This window comes from Canis lupus, chromosome 4 (assembly GCF_011100685.1).
Source record: "Canis lupus familiaris isolate Mischka breed German Shepherd chromosome 4, alternate assembly UU_Cfam_GSD_1.0, whole genome shotgun sequence".
NCBI lineage: Eukaryota > Metazoa > Chordata > Mammalia > Carnivora > Canidae > Canis > Canis lupus.
Genome location: NC_049225.1, coordinates 82,010,987 through 82,035,549, shown reverse-complemented (window position 1 = coordinate 82,035,549; position 24,563 = coordinate 82,010,987). Strand labels below are relative to the sequence as shown.

The window sequence follows — 24,563 nt, the reverse complement described above, 5'->3', positions numbered from 1 at the left end:
ACTACTTTATTTATTAGATAGAGTGCTTATGGAAGTAACACAGGCTGAAAATATAATAGGTTCATAAAAGGTTTAGATAAAAAACATACAATAAATCAATCGTAGACTATTTAAGGGAAGTGGCCCAATATACCATTAAAACCGCTTTTATTTCCATCAAAGTACAGGGCTCTTCTTGCTCTTTAGCTATATTGGAAGTGATCAAGCTTGAACATTTTCACACTGAAATTAAGGAATCCGGTGTCTTGGTAACCAGGGCTAGATAGCAAGAGTCGGTGTGGTGCAGTGCTCTACACATAACTACTCAATAGCTAACTGTTGACTGAATTAATTTCCTGTAGTCAAGATAAAGTTTCCAAATGACCGTTATAAAAACGTGATTAGATATCCTGAACTCTCTCTGAGAGTGCATTCTCTCTGAACGTTTGAATTAAATCTCTACATGTGGGAGGAAGATCTCTCTGGTCTGGAATATATATACACATATATTCACAAATTCACAAACATCAGCACGTATCAAAGACTATCTTTCTACCAAAAATGCACTCTAGATTTTGGTACACAGGAAGCTCTATTTTGAAACATCTTAGTCCCTTGGTGTTAGACATCTATACATTTCTCTAGTGTCATGAGGTCTATCACATTTTAAAATGTTAATCTTAGCTGCAGAATAAAAAAAAAATCACCATTATACATTACTCTCAGCAATTATGATTTCCAACTACTAAATATGGAGAGATAAATCTGGATTTATCATGGGCTTTTATGTTGAACTGTGTTCTCTTATCATAATTCCTGCTGCTACATTGATGTGAATGACTTGTAGAATAATGTTACTGAAACATGTATAATCTAAGCATAAGAGCTTTTGTGTGTGTATGAAATGACAAACACTTGTACTTATAATACAACACAAAAAGCAGCAATTGCAAGCCAAAATGACAAAATTAATAGCATTCAAATTAATACTAATTTTATGTTACAAATTATTTCGGTTCACAAAAACTAATTGGTTGAGTATGAATATGGCACTGAGAATTAAAATGGAAATTGTTTAGAGAGTAATACATATAGAACAAAGTAAACTCTTGGTTCACTTTTCTCTGCGTCGCAAAACTTTCAAATAATTCATGTTATTCATCACAATAGCACATAAAGCTCACTTGGCGACACCCATAATATATATAATATTTCCACTTTTTTTTTTATTTTGAGAAACTTAAAAGAAGTATGAAAATGACAATGATCATAGTGGAGTAGTGGGTCCTGGAATAACCTAAGGGTAATTTGTTAAAAGATAGTTATTCACCTTAAATATATGATTAACTTAAATATATCCACATTATCACATGAAAAATCATAGTTTTCAAAATTCACATAACCTGAATCAGGCTTGAGAAACAAACATTGGTTTATGTCACAATCTCAACATGGTTTTTTAATGATTGATTTCTCTAAAAATATAAAATTCCTCTTATGGTAAGAGCCACATGGGAAAAGACAATGTTATTGAGTATTTTCCTGGTGACAACTATTCAGTTTACTAAAGCACAGTAAGTAGTGTTTGTATGTACATTCACTTATTAGGTTCTGTTTTCTTTATTTAAAGAGACAGTGAGTCAATTTATGTTATAAAGATGAGTTTCAGAGTATGGATGGAATCTTTCAATTCACTTAAACTCAAAAAGCTTCATGATGATTGACGTGCTTTTTAAATATTGTTTTGAAAAATTAACTTATATTCATAACACTTTCTTTTTTTTAAGATTTTATTTATTTATTCCTGAGAGATACAGAGAGAGAGATGGAGACACAGGCAGAGGGAGAAGCAGGCTCCATGCAGGGAACTTGATGATCCCAGACCCCAGGATCATGACTTGAGCCAAGGCAGACACTCAACTGCTGAGCCACCCAGGCACCCCTCATAACACTTTCTAATAAAATGTAGTACCAGGTATTAATTAGTGTACAATGAAGATGGTTCTCTAACTGTCGACACATGTATCCCTTACCCCATATCTAGAGGTAATCATTGTGGCGATTTTTCTGTCTACTTCAAAAATATTCTACATATGTTAAAAAACATTAGCATATGCCTTATTTCTACAGTTGGAGGCACTAAAAACAATAAACTATGATAGTATATTAAGAGAATGACATGACATCCATGAGGAATTTATAGCTACTTTTAGGTTAGATGTTTTAGCAAAACTTTCCTTATCTACTTTTCCTTCTCTTCATCATTTATAAATTTTGATCATTCAATTGTATATACTAATAAAGCAGCGCTGAAAATATGGCACATTTGTTGTCCTTTTACATGCTAAACCCCACTTATTTCTTTAATATTTTAAAGATCTTATTTATTTATTCATGAGAGACACAGAGAGAGATACAGAGACACAGGCAGAGGGAGAAGCAGGCTCCCTGCAAGGAGCCCGATGTGGGACTCTTTCCCTGACCCTGGGATCAGGCTCTGAGCCGAAGGCAGATGCCCAACCACTGAGCCACCCAGATATCCCAAACTCCACTTATTTTTAGGCCAATTTTCTTTCACTGAAATAAATAAATAAATAAATAAATAAATAAATAAATAAATAAATAAAAAATAAAAACAGTCATGGACAAATAGAAATTTTACAAAAAAGAAGATAGGAGCAGAAAAGAATAGATTATATATTTCCTTTTCAACAATGCATATATGTGAACATGGGGTAGATGGTAAGAGTAGAGGGCCAAAGACCATCCTAGAGTCTGCATTCTGGCTCTCTCACATACTAGCTTTGGGATTTGTGAAAGTCATCTAACCTCTCTATGCCTTGGTTTTCTCATTTGAAAAATGAAAATAATATTGTTCACCTCTTTAATGATGATTAAGAAACATCCTAGATGTAAATCACTGTGAACAATGTCTGACACTTAGAAAATGCTCAAATAACTGACAGTTATTATTATACAGATTCAGTCCTTCGCTTTAAAACTTTTTAATAACAGATCTAATGTTACTAAACATTACTACAAAAAATCAGTGTTAGTGAAAGCACAATGATACTTTAATTATTCTATAAAGAATATTAGTGTGTGCCACGTAATTCTAGCATATTACATGGATTACCTCAGTTAACCATAAAAAATATAAGCATGTGAAATTTTTAGTGTTTGAATTTCCATTTTATAGTGAGGGAAATCCTTATATACTTTTATAGCATGGCAGAAAGAACACAGGGATGGGGATTTTTTTAAGACATAAACTCTAATTTGTATTTTGCCATTTTGTATTTGGCTATGAGATTAAGAAGAAGTTGTTTTTGTAAGAAAAGCATGTACCCGTAACACACAAATGGGCCTCAACTGAAGTAGGGTTTTAAAAAGCCATCTGACACCTCAAAGATGTTAACTCATTACCATCACCATCAGTGGTTTTAATAGCTCTGGAACTCCAGATCCCATCAGCAAACTCAGACTAGAGAAACTTGGATTTCCATTAGCAATAGAAGATGCTAAACAGTGATCAAGCCATAAGAGCTATGTTCGGAGTAGAGGAAAGTTGCAGACATCATGTGGTAACTCAGGGTATGCATGTGCTTGGGAGCACCTGCAAGAAAACTGCTCACGGTGGAGAATGGGCAGTGGATTCAGACATCCTTTTTACTAGCGTGATCCCATTGGTGCTCTCTGGTTGGCTTACCTCAGGGAAACACTTTCTGGGTGACTCTGAAGCACTTGATTTCTATTAACGCTACCACTGGAGGCATTCAAAAAGCCAAGAATAATACTTGATTATTTTTTTAACCTTATTTGTCTTAATAATTCAGGATAAAATAACACCCTTAAAAAAAAAAAAGAGATTGAAAACAGGGCATCTTTCGTGAACTTTTAAAATCATTTCTGAACTTGTTTGCAAGTTTCTTCATACATACAGTATTCTCAGCATAAACCCAGCTTTGTTCCTTAGCAACCAACCAATCTTCCATATTCATTCCTGTTTTTGCTCCTAGTGATAAAAACCGTGAAATGACTGCCCTTTGCATACATTCTATACATCCTCCAAGCAAAGGTCAAATAACAAGTCCATCTCCCTCATTACTTCATCGTTCAAAATTATACTAATGTTCCTAATACTTCGTGGTTTAGAGTCATTTTAGCGTATAAGAGAGGTGAACAATACTATTTTCATTTTTCAAATGAGAAAACCAAGGCATATATATAATTATATACCACCAAGTATTACCTGTGCCACTTTGATTTTTTTTAATAGATTTTACTTATTTATTTGAGAAAGAGAGAGAGAGAGAACACAAACAGGGAGGAGGGGCAGAGGAAGAGAGAGAAGCAGGCTCCCTGCTCAGGGACATGGGACATGGGACTTGATCCCAGGACTCTGACATCATGACCTGAGCCAAAGGCAGAGGCCTAACCAACGGAGCTACCCAGGTGGTAAGTGACCGTGCCACTTTGTTTCTTAATAATATACCATGTCTCTTATTTTTTCTTTTTTTTTTTTATTTTTTCTGTTATATTTATCTCAGTGTAAAACACAAGGCTCTGTACATAATAGGTGCTTAAAACAAGAAATGGCTATAAAGCAAGAATCAATTAAAAAAGAATCAAATAAAATTTTGTATATTTCTAAATGAGTAATGTCTCCTTCAATGGAGTTACTTTCAAGAAAAAATATGTGTTATTTTCAACGTATTTAAGAAACTTTCCATTTTAAAACTGATTTTGTAATCAGCTTATGGGCTCAGACATAAAAACATCACCGTATCTTCTAGCTGCAATTATTTATCTGGTGTGCACATTCAAATCATCCGGTAAGAATTTTAAAATATGAAAGGTCATACCATAAGTCCAAAAAATCTGATGCTGTAGGTCTAGGATGGGGTCAATTGTGCATAGTAACTGAATAATTAATCAGTTTGAGAAAACTGCTTTATAGTTTGTGCTTCTAAAAGCGAAAATTGCCTTTGGTTTAAAAAGTGAATATAATAAATACTGCCCACTGGAAAAGAAAACATCTTTTGTGTCTTCAATGAGTTAGTGTCTTAGGTACTCTATGGTAGCATATTTATGTTTAAATTATGATCCATACTATATGTCCTACTTATCTGATGCATGAATTTCCTTACCATACATTTGCTACTATGTGGAAGTTATTGAGTTAAGTGCTGGTGTTATATGTCAAAATCAAAATGATCCTGGTTTTAAGAAAGTAATTAGATTTAAAAAAAAAAAGAAAGAAAGAAGGAATATACAAAAAAATAACTCAAGGCAGATGACCCATGGGTAAAAGAGAAGTGTAAATGAAGAGTTAAAACTTTTCTAAAGCTAGAGCCTTTCTAGCAGGAGAACTCAAGGAGCATCTCAAGGAAAAAGTAACATTTGAAGCCTACCTGAATGGTAAGAGTTTTAGTCAGCAGAATCTTGGGGGAGAGTGACCAATACAAACAAAGCTAGAGTGATGAAAAATAATAACTAAATAACATACAGGACAAGGAGAATTCTAGAACTGAGAGCTGGTTGATTTGTCTGTATTAATGCAACAAAATTTTAGGTGGGGGCAGGGTGAGGGCATGCAGAAGGACCTACAAAGATTTAAAAGAAGAAGAAAGAAATAGATCAGATTAGGTTAAAAAAATTTGATTTTACCCTGTGAGCATTAATAATGCTGTAATATTTATTAGACATTCATAATTGTCAAATGAAACTCTCAGTGCTTTATACGTACAGCGTCATGTAATCCCTTCAGTAGGCCTAAGAAGTAGCCACCATTACCCCATCTTCCAGACCAGGAAACTGAGCTGTATCTGGATTAAAGAGCTTAAAGGCAGGGGAACCCTCCTGCACTGTTGGTGGGAATGTGAACTGGTGCAGCCACTCTGGAAAACTGTGTGGAGGTTCCTCAAAGAGTAAAAATAGACCTGCCCTACGACCCAGCAATTGCCCTGCTGGGGATTTACCCCAAAGATGCAGATGCAGTGAAACGCCGGGACACCTGCACCCCAATGTTCACAGCAGCAATGTCCACAATAGCCACACTGTGGAAGGAGCCTCGGTGTCCATCGAAAGATGATGGATAAAGAAGATGTGGTTTATGTATACAATGGAATATTCCTCAGCCATTAGAAATGACAAATACCCACCATTTGCTTCGACGTGGAGGGACCTGGAGGGTATTATGCTGAGTGAAATAAGTCAATCGGAGAAGGACAAACATTATATGGTCTCATTCTTTTGGGAAATATAAAAAATAGTGAAAGGGAATAAAGGGGAAAGGAGAAAAAATGAGTGAGAAATATCAGAAAGGGAGACAGAACATGAGAGACTCCTAACTCTGGGAAATGAACTAGGGGTGGTGAAAGGGGAGGTGGGCGGGGGATGGGGGTGACTGGGTGACGGGCACTGAGGGGGGCACTTGATGGGATGAGCATTGGGTGTTTTTCTATATGTTGGCAAATTGAACACCAATAAAAAATGAATTTATAATAAATAAATAAATAAATAAATAAATAAATAAATAAATAAATAACTAGCTAGCTTGGCAAACATTCCCATGGTCCTTGAGGGCAGAGGTCAAACTATGGAGTCAGAACCCTCAACTCTGGAGTGAGAATAACTTACCACTCTGTAGGGGTATCTGTCAAAAAGGGGACGTGCAGGAAAATTTTTGAGCTAATTAGCGACACAAATTTACAGGGTTAGCTTTAATCTCATCTCTGAAGGGAGCCTTTCTTAGAATCTCATGTTGGTGGGACGCCTGGGTGGCTCAGCTGTGGGTGCCTGCCTTTGGCCCAGGGCATGATCCTGGAGACCTGGGATCGAGTTCCACATAGGGCTCCCTGCATGGAGCCTGCTTCTCCCTCTGCCTCTCTCTCTGTACCTCTCAAGAGTAAATAAATAAAATCTTTAAAAAGAAAAAAAAAAAAAGAATCTTACATTAGCATATGCCCTCCTCTTTAACTTCATGGTACCCTGTGCTTGTACCGATCCTTGCAATTATCAGACTATATGGTAATTTCTATTTTGATTGCATCCAGGAAAATATCGGAAGGCATTTGAGGTTAGAAAGCTTGAATATTGCTTATTTTCCATCATACTTTGATAGTTAATATATTGACTTGTTCATAATGAAAAATAAATAAGTAATAGTAACTGAGTAATTATATGAAAATGAATTAAGGAAAATATATTTTAGGAATGATTACAGCAGGGAGCGAGAAATCTCCTAGGAGGCTTCGGATTTGCACATACTCATGTCTCTTGTTTCATTAGTTTCACCTTTAATAACCAATTAAATAATGAAAAGTATAATGAAATAACACCTTTCAAATTTCCCTTCATCTCCTCTATGATTAAATTGCCATGTCCCCTCATCTTCATTCCCCTAAAACCTCATTTATCCTACAAGCAAATTACTAAATAATTACAATTGTATTTACCTTAATTTTTTTAAAGATTTATTTATTTATTTATTTATTTTTGGGGGGGGGGAGGGAGCTGGACAGAGAGAATCTTAAGCCGACTTTGTGCTGAGTGAGGAGCCCAACACCGAGCTGAATCCCATGACCCTGAAATTATAACCTGAGCTGAAACCAAGAGTCAGATGTTTAACCAGCTGTGCCACCCAGGCACCCCTGTATTTACCTTTAAAAGTTGCTTTTTCCTACTATATTTTCATTTCATTGAGGAAAGGACGAAATTATAACTTTCCCAAGTTCCTGGCAAACTCCATAAAACATATGAAAAACTCTAAAAAAGAAATGGTTGAGAAGGAAAGATGTAATCTGAACCTAGATCTGTAGGTATTGAGTTGGAATCAGAAAAAGAACTAATTTTATGATTTTTATAAATTAGAGTTTAAAATGGTTCATCAAATAATCTTATAAGGGGGAGGGTTAAGATTGACAAACAATGTATTTTAGTCCTAAGTAAAAATGATAAATTGTTCAAGAATGGTCTTTGGAATGATAGTTAATGATGGACCATCTGTCTTATCACTTGAGGCTACATTATCGGGAGTATGTAGGTATGTTATGATCTAGACTAAAATTGACCAGGAACTAGAATTAAAAAAAAAATAAAGATTTTATTTATTCATGAAAGACACACAGAAACTGGCAAAGACACAGGCAGAGGGAGAAGCAGGCGCAGGGAGCCTGACACAGGACTCGATCTCAGGACCCCGGGATCACAACCTGAGCCAAAGGCAGACACTCAACTGCTGAGCCACCCAGGTGCCCCAAAACTAGCACTTTTAAACTAAAAGTGTTTTGGGCTGTTTTTTGGTGTCTACTCACCAGGACAGGTGTTTTTTATAAGTTTCTCTCCATACTTATGATTTTCGTTTGCTAGCCACTCTGCAAAAAAACTTTGCCCAAAGCAATAGCACTAAATGTGAATATGACATCATCATAGGATTTCATCTAAGTTTCAAACATTTCTAAACTCTTAAAGCAACATTTCAATTTATGTTCCCTTTTGGAGTTCGAATAAACACTTTATGTTTACTTGAAATAATACAGTGTGCAGCATTGCACAGAAAAAAAGAAAAAAAAAACCCTAGCAGTCTTTTGAGAATAAAAACAAATCAATAGTAATATCTCTTAGAATAGAAGCACTTTTGTTGACAGAGGGAACATAGCTTAATGGGAAGCAGAGTAATCTTTGTTTTCAATCAGACTATTGGGCTGTGCATGAGAAATGCATGCTCTGACCACTTGTTTTACATTAAAAGGCGTGTTCAAAATAGAGACAGAAAATTATTTCCTTTTAAAGATGGACACCTTATGGCTTTAACACGTAACACAGAGATAACCTTCATAAGATTTTCTTTGTGTGTAATTTTATGAGTTTGTCTTCAATTCCCATTGAGCTCTATTCATTTAATTAAAGTTAAGCATCCCAGTGACCCAAAGAGATCCTGGAGCTGTTCACATTGTGGGCTGTACTTGTGACTAAGCTATCCTAGGTCCAATATTGGAATTGAAATCTTAGGTGATGATGGTGATGGTGATGGTGATGGTGATGAAGAAGAAAGAAGAAGAAGAAAGAAGAAGAAAGAAGAAGAAGAAGAAGAAGAAGAAGAAGAAGAAGAAGAAGAAGAAGAAGAAGAAGAAGAACAACAACAACAACAACAACAACAACAACAACAACAACAACAGTGTTACTTTAGGATGGTAACATAAATATGCCCACAGAGACAGACAAATAGACAGAGATAGCTATAGATATAGCTCTAGATACAGAAATAAATCAAAGGAAAACAGGAAAAAAGTTTTTCTTATCTTTTGCTTCCTATAGGCAATGTGTGAAGAAAACTTACCTGATCAAATTTATTTATTTTTATCTGTAGTGTATAAACAATGAAGAGTAAGACCATATAAGCAATGACTGCTCTAGAGTTTAAAATCTAGTAGTGCTTATTTCCAGTCTCGGAAAATAACTGTTGTTTTGTTTTTCACGTGTAAGTATTTCCTTGTAAATATGAAGGTTAGTAATTATGGGTCCTGTTCTCATGCAAGTGTTTTATTAGGTTATTAGAAAGAGAAACCGTAAAAAGGTGGCTATTTGGAGGCTATGTTAGGCCACCCACAGTACAAATTATTCTAGTATTTATGGAAAAATGAGAGCAAACAAATTTATCTTCCTAAACTTCCAATGAGCTCAACTGAAAAGCACATCCAGCAACAGTATTTGTGTGCTTCTCAGGCAGGCTATGTGTTTACACTTAACGTCTACCATAACACAGCCCCTGCTCTCTTCGTGCTGCACACCAGAAGATGTTGAAAGAAATTTTGCTTGAGAAAGTTAAATATTTAAGGAGAAATTCGAGTTGACTTGCAACTACACCACAAAATATATTTTAGGTTAAAAATGGTATCTTGCTTCAAAAGTGATGTTTAAAATATTTTGCTTAGATTCTTGAAAAACAGTATTTTATAACCTCACATGGACATGCAAAAATTAAACGCAATTAATCTAAAAATGGTCCCTGTTCAATGCTATTATATAACCCTTCAGTTCACATTAGTTTCAATGCTTCCAAGTGCAAGGTTTAGTTGGGAAAGAATCTGAAACCAGAACATTCTCTAATATACTATGATATGGCCACAAGGTGGCTCCAAAGACCTAAATATATTATTATACTTCTTAAGAGGGGAATGGATTTTTTACCAGAAATACTAGCTATAATTTACCCTATAAATGGGACAATACTTCAGAAATATAAAGTCATTTCAACCTTCTAATTAAGTTTTGAGGTGTAATTTATAGTATTTTTAAAATGCAATTATTCAAGACAACATATCAAATGATTGAAAACTTTGAAGAATTTGAAGGATTTTGAAGGGAAATGATTATTTAGCTTGCATAATTAATTATTCAACATCTCCTTTGTTTAGGTTTTTATAATTAATTTCTCTTCTAATTTTGCACAATTTGATTCTCACTTGATTACCAAAAAAATGAAAATAACTGCAACTTAATGAACTTTTTCTCTAGCATAAAGAACTTTAAAACTCAAGAGAAAGCTTGTCTAATTTTTAATCTTTGGAAGGGTTAATTCTAAAAGCACATACTTTGAGAAAATCTGGTAAACTAAAATATATAGTATTAACATACTTTAAATTAGACATCCCAATCAGCCATAAAATTAAATCACTTGGCCAAATATTATAATGAAGTGAGGGGGAAAAAATGAGTGTTATAAAATAATTGCAATATTTAATAAAGAGGGCATAAGACAGTGAATTTGATTAAATGAATAATAAAAATATATATAATAAATATAAACATATAGCTATGAGAAAAAATGAAGATTATCTTTATTATGTTCAAAAAATTACATCTGTTAGCTAGGTTTTTGTAGTCTCTATGATGACTCACCTCTCCTTCATATGTGGATGGATAATAAGGTACTAAGTATATTCTTTCAATATGTGAACTTCTAAAATAAGTATATTAATTAGTCCCAGGTTATAAATAAAACTAAAAGAAAATGAAAACTGTGATATAATTCTGGATTTTAAAAACAAAATTTTGAAGTGAAAGATATTTATGGACTCACGAAAATGTATATTTTATGACCCTAATGTTCTGATTTGTTTTTGTCACCCATGGAATTCATTTCAGATGCTTTTAAAATCACCATATAGAGCCCCAAGGCAGGAAGAAGAGAAGTGATTTTAAAATGATCTTCATATCACCTTAAATGCGAAGGATGAAAAGAAAGAATTATCTAAATAAAATCTGTTAAAATTTTCACGTTTTGTAGCAGAATCAGTCTTCATCAGACAGTTTCTGGAAACTAGTCTAAGAAAGCAGTAGTCCACTGACCTTTCAGCATGTAATATAGACTGCAGAATTATTCTTGAGATTTATGGGTATCCAAACTTTAATGGGATTATTTCTGTAATGCACTGCCTCTGTTCATCATTCTTGTTCTAATTCTCATTACTCTGACCTCAAGAAGGAGAATCTGTGAAAAGAACCATTACTGCAGTGTATTCAGAAATGGTTCATGTTTCACCTGAATGAGTTTATGTGGCTTATGGAACTCACAACTGTAAGTCTCTATCTTTCTAATGCTTTCTCCCTCCTCTGTCCCCTTTCTGGGTCCTTTACATCGTTTTCAAAATTCATATCCATTAATTCCCTAGTTCATGCAATTACCAAATGTGATTCTGAGAATGCAATTTAAGTTTCCAGGCTACATTCTCTCTTTAGGCAACGGACATTTTCACAATCATTAGGGAATGAACATAGCAGTTATATACTGAGCCCTTGCCAGTTACCATAGTAGATCGCATGAGCCCTTTCTAATTATAACAATAGGTACACTGTGTCTTTGGAAACTATATGATTTAAATTTCCATTTCACAAACAAACAAAAATTTGGAATAAAGAAATTATGATGCTATCAGTAGAATTAGTGATAGAATCTGACTTAAAACAGCGAGGATTTTCATTTCAACTCAAGCACAAAATTATTATTATGGAAGTTAAAATTTTCAAAAATTTTGAAAAAGTGGTAGCCTAAGTGCTTTAAAATAAAGTACATTCAATATTAATTTTAAAACGCATAGATCAGGGGAGCTTGGGTGGTTCAATCAGGTAGAGAAGCGTCTGCCTTCAGCTCAGGTCATGATCCCAGGGTCCTGGGATTGAGCTCTGAGTTGGGCTCCCTGCTCAGTGGGAGTGTCTGCTTCTCCCTGTCCTTCTGCCCCTCCTCTTCTCAAATTGTGCTCTATCTCCCCCTCATCTCTCTCAAAGAAATAAATAAATAAAATATTTTTTTCAAAAAAGGCATAGATCACATGAATTTATATATAGTAATAATAATACCAAAAAAATAGGTAACAATAATATGTAGCACTAGAACACCTATTGTCAGGTATTGTATTTTACATTTATGATTTTAAAAACTCATTAAAAATTCTACTATTGTGGAAGGACAATTATCTCATTCTACAGATGAAAAACTATCAGGAATATTAAATATTAAATATAGAGTAAGTGACATAGGTTTTGAAGCCAGACAGCTTGGTGCCATGGTCCATGCTTTTATCCATCAAAGAAATTCTAGGACAGGCATTCTTGCCAATCTTACCATTCCAAGAAAGGCAATCTCAGTGCTTCTGGCATATAGCCTTATTACTATGTAGTCTTCCTATTAAATACGACCTTCATCAGGTATCCTCATAAAAAAAGGGTATCATTATCATATCAACTTGTTCAAAGAGTGGCCAAGTTTCAAACTCAACAGCTTCTATGTCAGTGAGTATTTTAATTACTTGTAGGAATGTGAGAGCTTCTGTTAGCAATTTTTAGCAATAGAGTTTGGGGATCTACTTAGTCTTCAGAAACATACATTTTGTTTAGGCTTCTTGTCTGGAATGGGCATATTAGTCTCAAATTTGAATCCTTGCTGCAAGAGGACAATTGGCTACTATAAATGTGACATGTAGACAACCAATTAAGATGGTGGCTCCTAATTGAAGCACTGATTCAGGATCCACTTGCAGGAGTCCACTGAATGAACCTGAGGGTACACAAAAATGTATCTGGAACTAATCTAATGCATTATGACATTTTCTTGGAAGATGCCATGCGGTTTTGAATACAATTGTTAAAAAAGAGGTGAATCAGAGCCCCATATCATTCATTTTACAAGTATGCAGTACTCGACCTTCTTATCAAAACTGGGGAATAATAATAAATCATGTCAATGCCCATTTCATGCCTCACTGTTCCAGAGGTTTGGTTATATATATGTATGCTTTTTCACTGTCTGGTGTATGGTAGGCACATAAGAATGTACGCCAAATGGGGCAATGAAAGAATGAATGAATTAAAACAAGATACTGAGAGGCTTCTTGTGTCCTTTAAAAAAATAGAAAATCAAAACTGAAGATTTTGTGTTAGGTGGAGAAACAGGTGGCTGTCTAAATGACATTCTGGTACCTAGTTCACCGCTATTCTATGAAAATTGAAACATTTAAAACATAACTGCCTAATATTTCTATTATTCACGTAAGATTTACTGCAAACATATTTATTGTGAGTATCTTACATTAAAACCAAAATTTACATTGGATTGATTCATCTTTATTTCTCTGAATGTGGTATTAAGGGATTGGCTCATAGAAACTTCCTCCAAAATGAATAAAATCAATTAGAAGCTGAGGGAAAATTCTTATTGTTTAGATTCCAAGAAATTATTTAAATGTATAAAGTAAATGAAAAACATAACATCCCAAGAACATGATAGCCCACAACCCAAGACAGTTAAATTAATGATTGTGAATTTTACATCATCATAGATCTCAACCTGATGCCACTATGAAAAATTGATGATGTCCATAAGAACTTTTTAAGGACAATGGTTTATATGGAACATCTTAGTTTGCTGCTACAAAGGACAAGGCTCTTCTCATCCACTCTTGTCTTTTTTTTTTTTTTTTTAACCTTGGCCTAACCCAAAATGGGTTTGATCCAAACCTTACCTATAAGATGAAGTGCATAGTCTTTGCTCTGAAATCAAGATAATAGTTGTTATTTCTCTAACTTCACATCTCCACTGGGCTGGATGCCCAGTAGAAGTTGTACACCTAACAATCACATGGCTTTGTCCTAAAAAAGAAAACATGTTTTCGCCCCACATAGTTAAGATGTCATATGATGTTGGACACTAATCCAATTTTAAGAAAAAAGAGTTTAATGAAGAAATTATTTATTGTAACTTAGATTTGAGGCCCACTTCATTTCCAGCATTTATTTTTTTGTATTGAAAAGAATATTTGTGTCTATTCACAAGATAGTGAAGTTTTACAAATTAATTTTCAAAATGTAGAATTACCTAGGTGATAAATGTGGAAAATTTGGGCATATATGGCATATATTTAAAAAGACATAATAGCTAGAACAGAAGAGATTCTTAGTGTGGAGAATTCTCATTTTCTTACTTTCATCCATCCAAAAAGGTGGATAGAGATTTCCTGTATCATTAAAAAAAAAAAATCCACTTTTGTTTCACAGATAAATTCTATAGAAAATCTCCACTTTTCACTTCTTCACTTCAGCAGGAATATATATATATATATATATATATATATATATATATATATATATCATATACACAGGAAGAAAAAGTTGAGGAGAAAGAGGGAAGAGTGCCTCTAGGTGCATGCCTGTGTTTAGGATGCAATGTTGAACACATCTCCAAAAGAATAGCTGAAACTTGGTGAAGGAATTGATCAGGAAATAAAGATTTTCTCCATAGGTTTTTACTTATAGGCAAAGGCTTTTGGAGCACTCCCCCTTTATCTAAGACCCCTAGTGGATGCCTGAAACTGCAGACAGTACCAAACCCGAAATAACACTAAGCTTTTTCCCCAACACATACATATTTGTGATGAGTTCAATTTATATAGGCACTTCAAGAGATTAACACTAAATAATAAAATAGGACAATTATAACAACAGACTATAATAAAAGCTGCAAGAATGTGATCTCTCTCCCACTCTCGAAATGTCTGTACTCATACCTTCTTCTTAGGATACTGTGAGGTGATAAAATGCTTATGGGATGCGATGAAATGAAGTGAAGGATGCGGACACTGCGACATAGCATTAGGCTGCTATTGACCTTGTGAGGATACGTCAGAAGCAGGTTCTTCTGCCCTCAGATGACAGTTGACTCTGGGTAACTGAAAGCTGTGGAAAGCATCTTGGTGGTTTTCACTCTCCAGAGACTAACCATCAAAAAGTCACTCTTGTGACTGCTTAGGATGACTGAGCACTTACCATGATTTGGGAAGAAGCCCCAAAAGAAACAAAGAAAGAAAGAAAAGAAGAAAATTTTATACTTGACAAGGCTAATTAGTAATCACTGCGTGCCCAGTTTTTGCTTATTTGATTAAAGGAGTCGACCTATGTCATTTTACTCCAATGGTTTCTTTGCTTTATGTAATTGCTAAAGCAGATAAATACTGTGCTGTTGGTATAGATAAAAGTTTATGTAATTCATATCATTTATTTTATCAGCAATAGAATTAAACCAATGAGTTCGAGGTAGCGAATTTTTAATAGTTTAGTTTCTTTAAAGCAAAGTTTTTAAATAAAATAAGAGTCTACATTTAGAAGATGTGCATGTTAAACACCAAAATCAGCCCCTCAGATAGTACAAATTTTGTCAAGTCAACCTAAATAAAAGACTATTATTTAAAATCAATGCTTGTAAGTCAAATTATCTAGAAATATTATGTGCTTCATCTAAATTTGAAGTCTGATTCAAGAATTATGGAAACATTTATTACTTTTAGATATCCCAGAAGTTGCCATGGTTTTCAAGTGGAGTTGATTTAACTTGATTTTATTGGGAGTAGAGTTACATACAAAAGGAAAAATCCGTCATTTTTAAAATTTATATTAGCATTATGCAAAAAAAGTACTCAATAACCTAGGCAAATAAATTGATTGCCTTTCCTCTATTCATATAATTATGCCAATTTTCAGCTTTGATTCTTGTATTTATAAGTCCTGCGTGAACATTGCAGAGAATTATCAGAGTAACCCAAGTTAAACATTTACTTTATTCAGTTTATTGATTAATTTCCCATACATTCTGCTTAACTTGATTATGGTGACAGTTTATGTTTCCCAAATTTTCCACTGAAAATGAGAAGGAGCAATGATAGTTCTTCACAGTGGCTACGATGGACATTTGCTCATGATTTGTCAGTTTGCATTCTTATCTCAGAAACTGGTAATATCTGTATCATGCAACAAAGAAGAATCAACATGTCTAATGAAAGGCTGCTTCCTGGAAAGTGCAATTTATGTTTAATTTATTTTTAAAACCAGGACTGTCAAACTACTTCAATATCCTCTGTTACAGTAAATCAACAAAGATTCCCAATCAATAAACCGATGTACTGAGGATAATAACTCATGTCTATGCATTCTACATTCTGATACTTTGGAGAAGTCATTTCATTAATAAATGCAGCGTTTCCCATACTTTGCTTGCTAGTGCAGTAAACTACATTGGTGCCAATTCCAATTCCTTAAAAGCCTAGGTGTTACACTATCTAAAAGAATTGCTTTCATTTTAAAGGACGTGAACCAGCCAACTGAACTGTCATACACTTTATGCTATGATGCAAAGAATAATGTGATAAGTCAAATGTATAATGTGGCAGATGATAGAACACTGGCTATAAGATTCACAGGATTTACAGAAATATTATTTCACCTAGAGTAGTATTTTTAAAAGGCACATGGAATGCTCAACCAAGGACCTTTGTAATTGCCATAAATGAAGGAGGGGATGAGGGAAGGGGGGAGAGGGACAGCGAGGGGAACAAAGGGAGGAGGGAGGATGAGAGAGAATGTGCACTGCAAAATTTCTGAGTATCAGCAGGGCTCTGAAGTGTTTAGACATGTCATTTAATGCTGAATTCCTTGTTGTGAAGCAAGGCTCCACCTTATAGCCTATTGCCTAATTCTGTCCTGAAATCAAAGTGTTACTTAACTTTATTTATTTGTGCATCGTGTAGAGTATGGAGAATCAAGGCCGCTTTCTAAAAGGAGGTGGGAGCATATAGAGATCACATGGTTTGATAAAGTGCTTTATAATGTCACTGTCAAACTCTCTACGACATCCCTCTACTACAAGGGATTGTTATATGAAGGCATTTCAACTCCCAGAGGCAGTCATTATTTCCAAGGAATGCTACATTTGATTTCTTAAAATGAGGTAAAAGGAAATTTCACTGTATTCATTCTTATTCAATTTCCAGTTTTCCCTTTCTTTAAATCCCCCACCAGCGTCGTGATGTTTAACAAATGCCTCTTCATAATAGAGAGGAGAGACCATCACATACACTGCAAAAGAGAGAATCTGGATAAAACTGTAAAGATATTTGTGAAAACAAAGCCCCTTTATTCCTTAAAAAAAAAAAATCAAGTTACTTTTTTTGGGGGGCAAGAAGTTGCACTGGTAATAAAGAGTTAAGTGAAAGTTATGTTGAAACAATTTTTAGGAAACTGCCAGATTATTTAACTGATCAATGTTAGCATGACATTAAGGATAATGCATTCCCAGCAACCTACAACTTTAATGGGATGGATGCTTTCTTACAACGTTTGCCTCTTGAGTTAGTTGAACTGAGCAGTGACAAAGGAGATACAGCAAAGGCAAAAATGGCCTCATGTTTTAGCTCTCCTTGCGAAAGACAACACAACTGTGTTTGAAAGGGCTCCAAGTCTCATACTAAAATGTCAAGTGAAGTGAGGCTGCTGTAGAGCAAGAAAGGAAGAAGAGAGGTGACCCTGAGCTGATATTGTTATCTTAGAAAACAGGCACTCCTTGTTGATTGAAATTTTCTCTCGTTCTTCTGCGTGAAAAAAATCTGTAATTTTGAGTGTTGAACTTATTAGAGATAAAAGCAGGGAATGCTATACTAGGGCTCTGTGGACATAATCCAAATGCTTTAGCTAGGAAAAAAAAAAAAAAAGAAAAAGGCGGCAGAATCTAAAATGTTTATTTTTAGGACATTTCTTTCTACCTGCATATTCTGAATTAGTTTAATTATGACAAAATACAATTTTCTCAGTGAACTCACTGGTCTGAATGAAGTGGCAAGAAAGGGAAAATATATTTTTCCTATGTTTGCTTTCATTCCTCAAATATGTGTTCATGATGACATTCCTTGGGCTCTGCTTTTTTTTTTTTTTTTCAAAATATTCATAATAGGGACCATATATACTTAGCATAATGCTTCATCGGTCTCACCATTGCTCAGTATAAGCCTAACAAGAATGAGGGCACCATTCCTGCCACTTGGTTTTTAACTTCAGCCTATTTGAGAACAAGACTGCTAAATATAATATGGTTAGTAAAGTGACTTTTCTGAGACCCTTCAGGTTAATCAAAAGTAGAGTTTTCAAGCATAGCCTTGAAATTTGGAAGTCAAATACCTGCATGGAACTACTTAGGGTTGGCATAAAATATGTTTCTATTTCTCTGCTTATATTTTGTCACTTTATTTCACTATTTTACAAGCACTTCTAATGTGGCAACAGCATTAGAATGCATTTTGCATAGTAGAAATAACAATATATTATGGCTAATACTTTTTTAAAATCCAAGGGCTAGACCAGAGACAGTTGGGTTTATACCCATGATTTGTATTAATTGCTTACTATGCAACACTCTTCCTGATAATAACACTTAACAAAAATATGGTTCACTTTGCTGCTGAATCAGCAGCATTGGAGCACATTAGGCTGTGCTGCAGCCTAGCGGAATGATTTGGTATAAAAATGACATATTCCAGGAGGACACAGTGTTAACACTCGCTGCAAAGTAGGTTAAGAAACATAGGAAATAAGTCATATGTCCAGAAATCCCTTAGATAATGTGTGTTGTGTCTCAGTTAGTTGTTGATATGGGAAATTAAGTGAAGATCGTGATTTAAATCCTAGAGTCGAAACAGGGTTCACATATTTTGGAATTAACCTTTTCATTTCAAATATACTCTTTTCAACCAGAAAAAAAAATAAAATCACACCTCTTTTAGATTACACTACTTTCTTAATAACGTGCCAGAAATGTATATCACCCCAGATAGAAAATCAATTTTCTACCCCTCTTTTCTTTTTTTTTTTTTCCTTTTTAAAGAAAATCTCAGTGTAGTAAAAATCTGACACTGTGATGTTAAATTGCATACCTGTCTCGTGCTGGTATCACCAAATAGCTAGTGTTTATCAACATCTAGGAATATCACCTGAAGCACTGAACAGGTACCAGGAATTTAGCCACTCACCTCACATACATGCATATGTATGTGGATGCCACACACATTATACGCTGCTTTCCTATTTCCCTGGCTCCCCCCACCCCAACCCAAGCCATATAAGTGTATGGAATTCTATTATTTGATTGGAGTCAGGGAAGGTATATGCATTCTCCGGGGAAGTCAGTTTGTTAAGCAGCAAGTATCCGAAACCAAGAAAGTATCTGATTTCATGAAAACAGACATTGACTCCTACTTTCATAGCAGCTGAAAAAAAGTGAAGGCAAATGAAAGAAGCATTTCTTTATATTTTTATCGTCAGAATGGATTTGTATTTGATGGGTCCCTAAGACACAGATATATTGTGCTTATATTTGTGTACTCCCACCCCCACACACACACCCCATAAACTACTCTTTCCTTATGCATTACACACTGAACACATACGTGCCACCTTCCCTACACCGCAGGGAATGGGGACAAGGTAGATGGTCTATGCAACTTATCTCCCTATTTCTCTATGACACAGCCTCTGCCTTTCTTCTTCCTCACTTTAACTAAAACTGAACCTCGAGCTCTTGTCAATGACATAATGTTTTCATGAAAGTTCTACTAATTAAAAATCCTCACCATACCAGACCTAAAAAATGAGCACACTCTTGCCAAGTGTTATTCACCACAGAGAAGCTCTTGTAGCTACATTTTAAAGAAGGATAGAGGGAGGGGGATGGTGTGGAGGGAGAAAGTCTACTAACATATGCATTGAAGTAGAACAGTTGTCAGCATCGGAGGGACAGAAGATTTTTAATATAGATCCTTTAAGAGAAAAGGAGAAATCATGCATCTCCGAAGAGCTGAGAGTAATGGATGTGCAGTTTTGGATAAGAGAAGCTTTTGCTGGAATGAAGAACCATATTATAGGAAAGAGATTTCTGTGCTTGTTTTTTTTTTTTTCTTTTTTTTAAGCAAAAGATGATAGGGCAGTTTTAAAATGATGTTTGTCTTTGATTGCACCTGTAGACCCCCCTCCCCTTTTTTTAATGATAAGGAGATGGTAGGTTTCTATTGTGGTGACATAAAAACACTTTCGGACTACTGCTTTTGCCCACACTTACGGTGCTATCAGTAGTTACTTGTTGGGGGCATGCATTTAGACTTGCAATGCGCTGCATTAATTTAACACCACATAAAATATGGATTTTATTGCAGCAGAGACAATAAATGCTGCAACTGCTGACTACATGCATTTAGTCTCCCTTCTTCCTCTCTCCCCTCACTTCTGGCTCAGATACGAAATGTGAACGCAGGGACGATGCCTCTTCTATTTCGGAGGAATGTCAATCTATTTTATTTATGTAGATGCTTAGTGACCATTGACAGTTTCAAGGAACCTGTCTTCTGCTTGTCATTTCTCTTTATATTGGACGGACAATGAACTATGACTGTGAACAAGTGCAGAGTGAATCCATTCACACGGAATGCAAAGTAATGTTAGATGATGTTAGAGTTCACAGCAACAAGGTTATCTCCGCAACTGATTTTTAAGACACAGACGAACAAGTAGGAGCATGACAGACTGCCCTCCACGACATATTTTTAGCATTTGTCCAGGGCGCACGGATTCACAAACTCTCCTATCATGACCCGCTGTTGAGCCTAATACATAATTGATCTAGTTTTCCATTATCTCCTATAGAAATTCGAAGAGGTGGTTTCTAGAATCTGATGTGCGGAGTTTCATGCTTATTAATCTCAGGTGTTAAAGATAATTATTTGGAAATAATTGCTCAATGCAACTTAACAACAAACATTCCCTCCCCTCCCATCTCCCCAGGGAAAGAAAATGAAAGCCTTAAGGGGGCTTGGGGGGGGAAAAAAAAAAAAAAAAAAAGAGGAGGAGGAGGAGGAGGAGGAGGAGGAGGAGAGCATGAAGTCTTCCTACCTTTTTTATCAGCTTCTGGATGACGGAAGTTGGCTGCAGCCAAAATCACCCCGGAGAGATTGTCACCGTGTCCCCCTTTTTTGTTTGTTTTCGGCTGTTATTTCCCTATCACCGAGGCTACTTCAATCTAACTCCAGCTCTCGCTCAGCATCACTTTCAACTCTGGACGGCAGGGAGCCGCGGAGAACGGGGGCGAGCTCTCGCTGATTGGCTTTCATTCAGTGCTTTCTGATTAAGGGGAGGAAAAAAAAGAGAGAGAGGAGAGGAGAGGAGAGGAGAGGAGAGGAGAGGAGAGGAGAGGAGAGGAGGGGAGGGGAGGGGAGGGAAGGAGCCCTTCCTCCCGCGGAGAGAAAGGTTCTGCGGCGGGAGCCGAGCGGCCGCGCTCGCCCGGGAGGTTAGAGACCCGGCGAGCGCGGGCGGGGGGCGGGGGAGGGGCAGGGGCAGGGGGCGGGGCGGGGCGAGCAGCGGGGGCGGGGCCGGGCCGCAGGGGGCGGGGCCGTGGAAGCCGCGGGGCCAGGGGGTCGGGGCGCAGGGGGCGGGGCCAGGGGCAGCGGGGGGCGTGGCCGGAGCGCGGGGGGGCGGGGCCGAGGCGCAGGGGGCGGGGCCGGGGAGCAGCGGGGGCGGGGAGCAGCGGGGGCGCCCTGCAGCCCCGGGGTCGCCCTGCAGCCCCGGGGTCGCCCCGCAGCCCCGCGCCGCGGCCAGGCCTCCCAGGCCCAGGTGGCAGGCTCGGTGCCCCGGGCTCAGGTGCCCAGCTGGTCCCTAACGCAAGCCCGGCGCCCGCCTGCTGCTGGCCCTTCCTGCCCGATGCGCACCTCTTCTGACGGTCCAGCTTTCTGCAGCGTCTACCTCCCCCTCCCCCCGCCCCAGGCTGCTGAACCCAAGCCCTCCCCCCCCCTCCAGGGCCAGGTCGCCTTGCACCCCGAGCTGATGATGCCTTGCCACAGCGATGTCACTGGGACGTTCATGATTTTTTTTTAATTTATTTTTTGCTTTCCGTGAACTTCCTTTTTTTTTTTTTTTTTTTTCTTTTTTCCTTCGGTTGTCCGAATAGCTTAGTTTTCTGACTTCTTGCCCTAGCGGGGACATACCCTCCGGATGGTTTCTGCAATGCCCCTGAGCCAGTCTTGCTCCTCAATCTTACGTGCTGTGCCTTCTGATAGTCTATAGATCGAGTATTTTATTCATGATTTAACTATGCGATTAATTAGTGCTGTTAAGGTAGTCAGACTTCGGACTGGCCACCATCTCCTTCTTCTTCTTTTTTTTTTTTTTCTTTTATCTTTTTGGGTTGGTTTGTTTCTCAGAAATTTGAGTCTCATGCCCAGTGGGTGTGGGGACAGAGGTAAATCCATCTGGGTGCTTCTGTTTCTTTCTCAACCATCTAACTGTCCATCTCTCTATTTATCTATCTCTGCATGGAGTTCTATTCGATCAGAACCTTACCAAAGGATGTCAGTATAGCTCCACAAAATAATGCACACCTTTATATTTCTCTGGCTAAGTGTAGGATTATCTTTAGGGTAATTAAAATTTTAATATGTGCTCTGAAATAGCAAGATACTACAAAATAGTTTTAAACCTGGAGGAGGGAGGATGAAGGTGATCTTGTCTAGCAATGACTTTTCTAAGGATGGATAATACTACTCAGAAATGTTAAATGACTTGCCTAAGGTGACAGGGCTAACCAGTGATAGGGTTAAAATGACAATGAGTTGATATTTCATATTGATAAAAACATGTTTATATCAACAGAGAACATGTATTTACGCATCTTTAGAATCCCACTTTCCTACTGTTTCTAGATGTCGTGCCACCTCCTAGGTACAGAGTTGATCATTGCAACACCAGTAGCTCCTTTCTACAGTCGGCAGAATGAGGAAGGAAAGAAACTCAGTACGGGGGAGGAGGGCGGGGGAGAGAGATGTTAAATTAGATTTCAAAACAGTTTTACCATACCAAATGTTATTATATGACCCATGTTCCTAATTACTTTTATATTTCACAATGCCAAATATTTTGGCTCAACAAAATGATAGAGTGGAAAGAGACTTTTTGAAACTCTTGACTTCACAGATGAGGGCTTGAAAATCTGGAAAATTGTAACGTATGTGATAATAGAGCTAGAATTCTTAAACTCATTTCCAGATTGCTCACCCGTAAGTTTTTAGGTTTTTTGTTTTTGTTTCTTTTTTTGTTGTTTGTTTGTTTGGTTGGTTGTTGTTTTTGTTTTGTTTTGTTTTGTTTGTTTGTTTGTTTTGGTCTTTTATCAGAGTGCCTTTAGAGTCAGGTAAAATACATAAACAAGCAAACATTCCAGTTTTTTCCTGCAACACACTTGTTAATATACATTAATATGCTTGTGTGTTCAATATACTACTGCCATTGACATATTAAGGTTGGTTGTCAAGAGAAAGTATAGAATCTCATGCCCTGTATATGTTACACAGTGTTTAATTAAGTGCAGGAGGACTGGTGTGCACACACATGATGGCCTCTTATTAGACTGAATATTTTGCACATCGTTGCTAGTTTCAGACTGAATGGCTGCATGATGTGAGGACTTGTTTGGATTTCATTTAAATGGGTCCGATTTAAAAAATAACCAAAGGCTGAGATCAGATGTGAAATGCTGTTTTATTCCCCAAAATGCATGATGTGATGATGTGTTCCTAAACAACAGCATCCTAACAAGATAGAAGTTTTTTCTCTTATATAAATTTCTGAGTTGATATCATTGCGGTGGGGTCTGTGTAGTTACCAGAAACTCAGGCTTCTTCTGTCTTCGTGCTCAAATATTCTGAAAGAGTTGAACTCGTATGTGTGATCCAAGAGAGGTCACCCCTACCTCTGCTTTCTAGAAAGAGAAATAAAATGAAGAAGCAAAGGATGTTCCCTTACATTTGATTTCATTGGCCGGAAATGAGATACTTGGCCACAAATTAGTTGTAAGAGAGACTTGGTAACGTAGTATTTATTCTGGAAAGCCATTCACCCAACTAAGGTCATCGATACTATTAGAGAAAGAGATAACAGAATTGGATACAAATAGCAGTCGTGCTGTCAAACAGTGTATCATAGAGTAGTATATTTTCCGGCTGTTTAGGAAAAAAAAATGTTGTTTTTGTCTAAAATTCAAATTTGTCATGATGTTGAAGAATGATATCCATACAAAATGACTGTAATAATATTTTTAAACTTTAAAATGTGAAACAGTGGTTTTGCCTGTTACTGCACTTTTGGTTTATGATCAGCTAATATATTTAGTAAATGATAAACAAAACACCCATGTATTCCAAGTTCAGGAGCGATAGATATGAGAAAGA

The 24,563-nt window shown here is 36.5% G+C and overlaps 1 protein-coding gene across 3 annotated transcripts in view; it reads right to left on the bottom strand.

Annotated features, from left to right (window-relative positions):
• Window positions 1-21,534, bottom strand: part of CDH10 (cadherin 10) — a 174,179-nt gene extending 152,645 nt beyond the window's left edge. The window contains exon 1 of one of the 3 annotated variants that reach the window (XM_038535414.1): window positions 21,241-21,534. The gene's annotated coding sequence lies outside the window, so the exon portion shown is untranslated. Of the gene's footprint in view, window positions 1-15,044; window positions 15,175-21,240 lie in introns of those variants that run through there. The other 2 variants (XM_038535412.1, XM_038535413.1) reach the window with 2 other exon arrangements.
• Window positions 21,535-24,563: the final 3,029 nt, after the last annotated feature.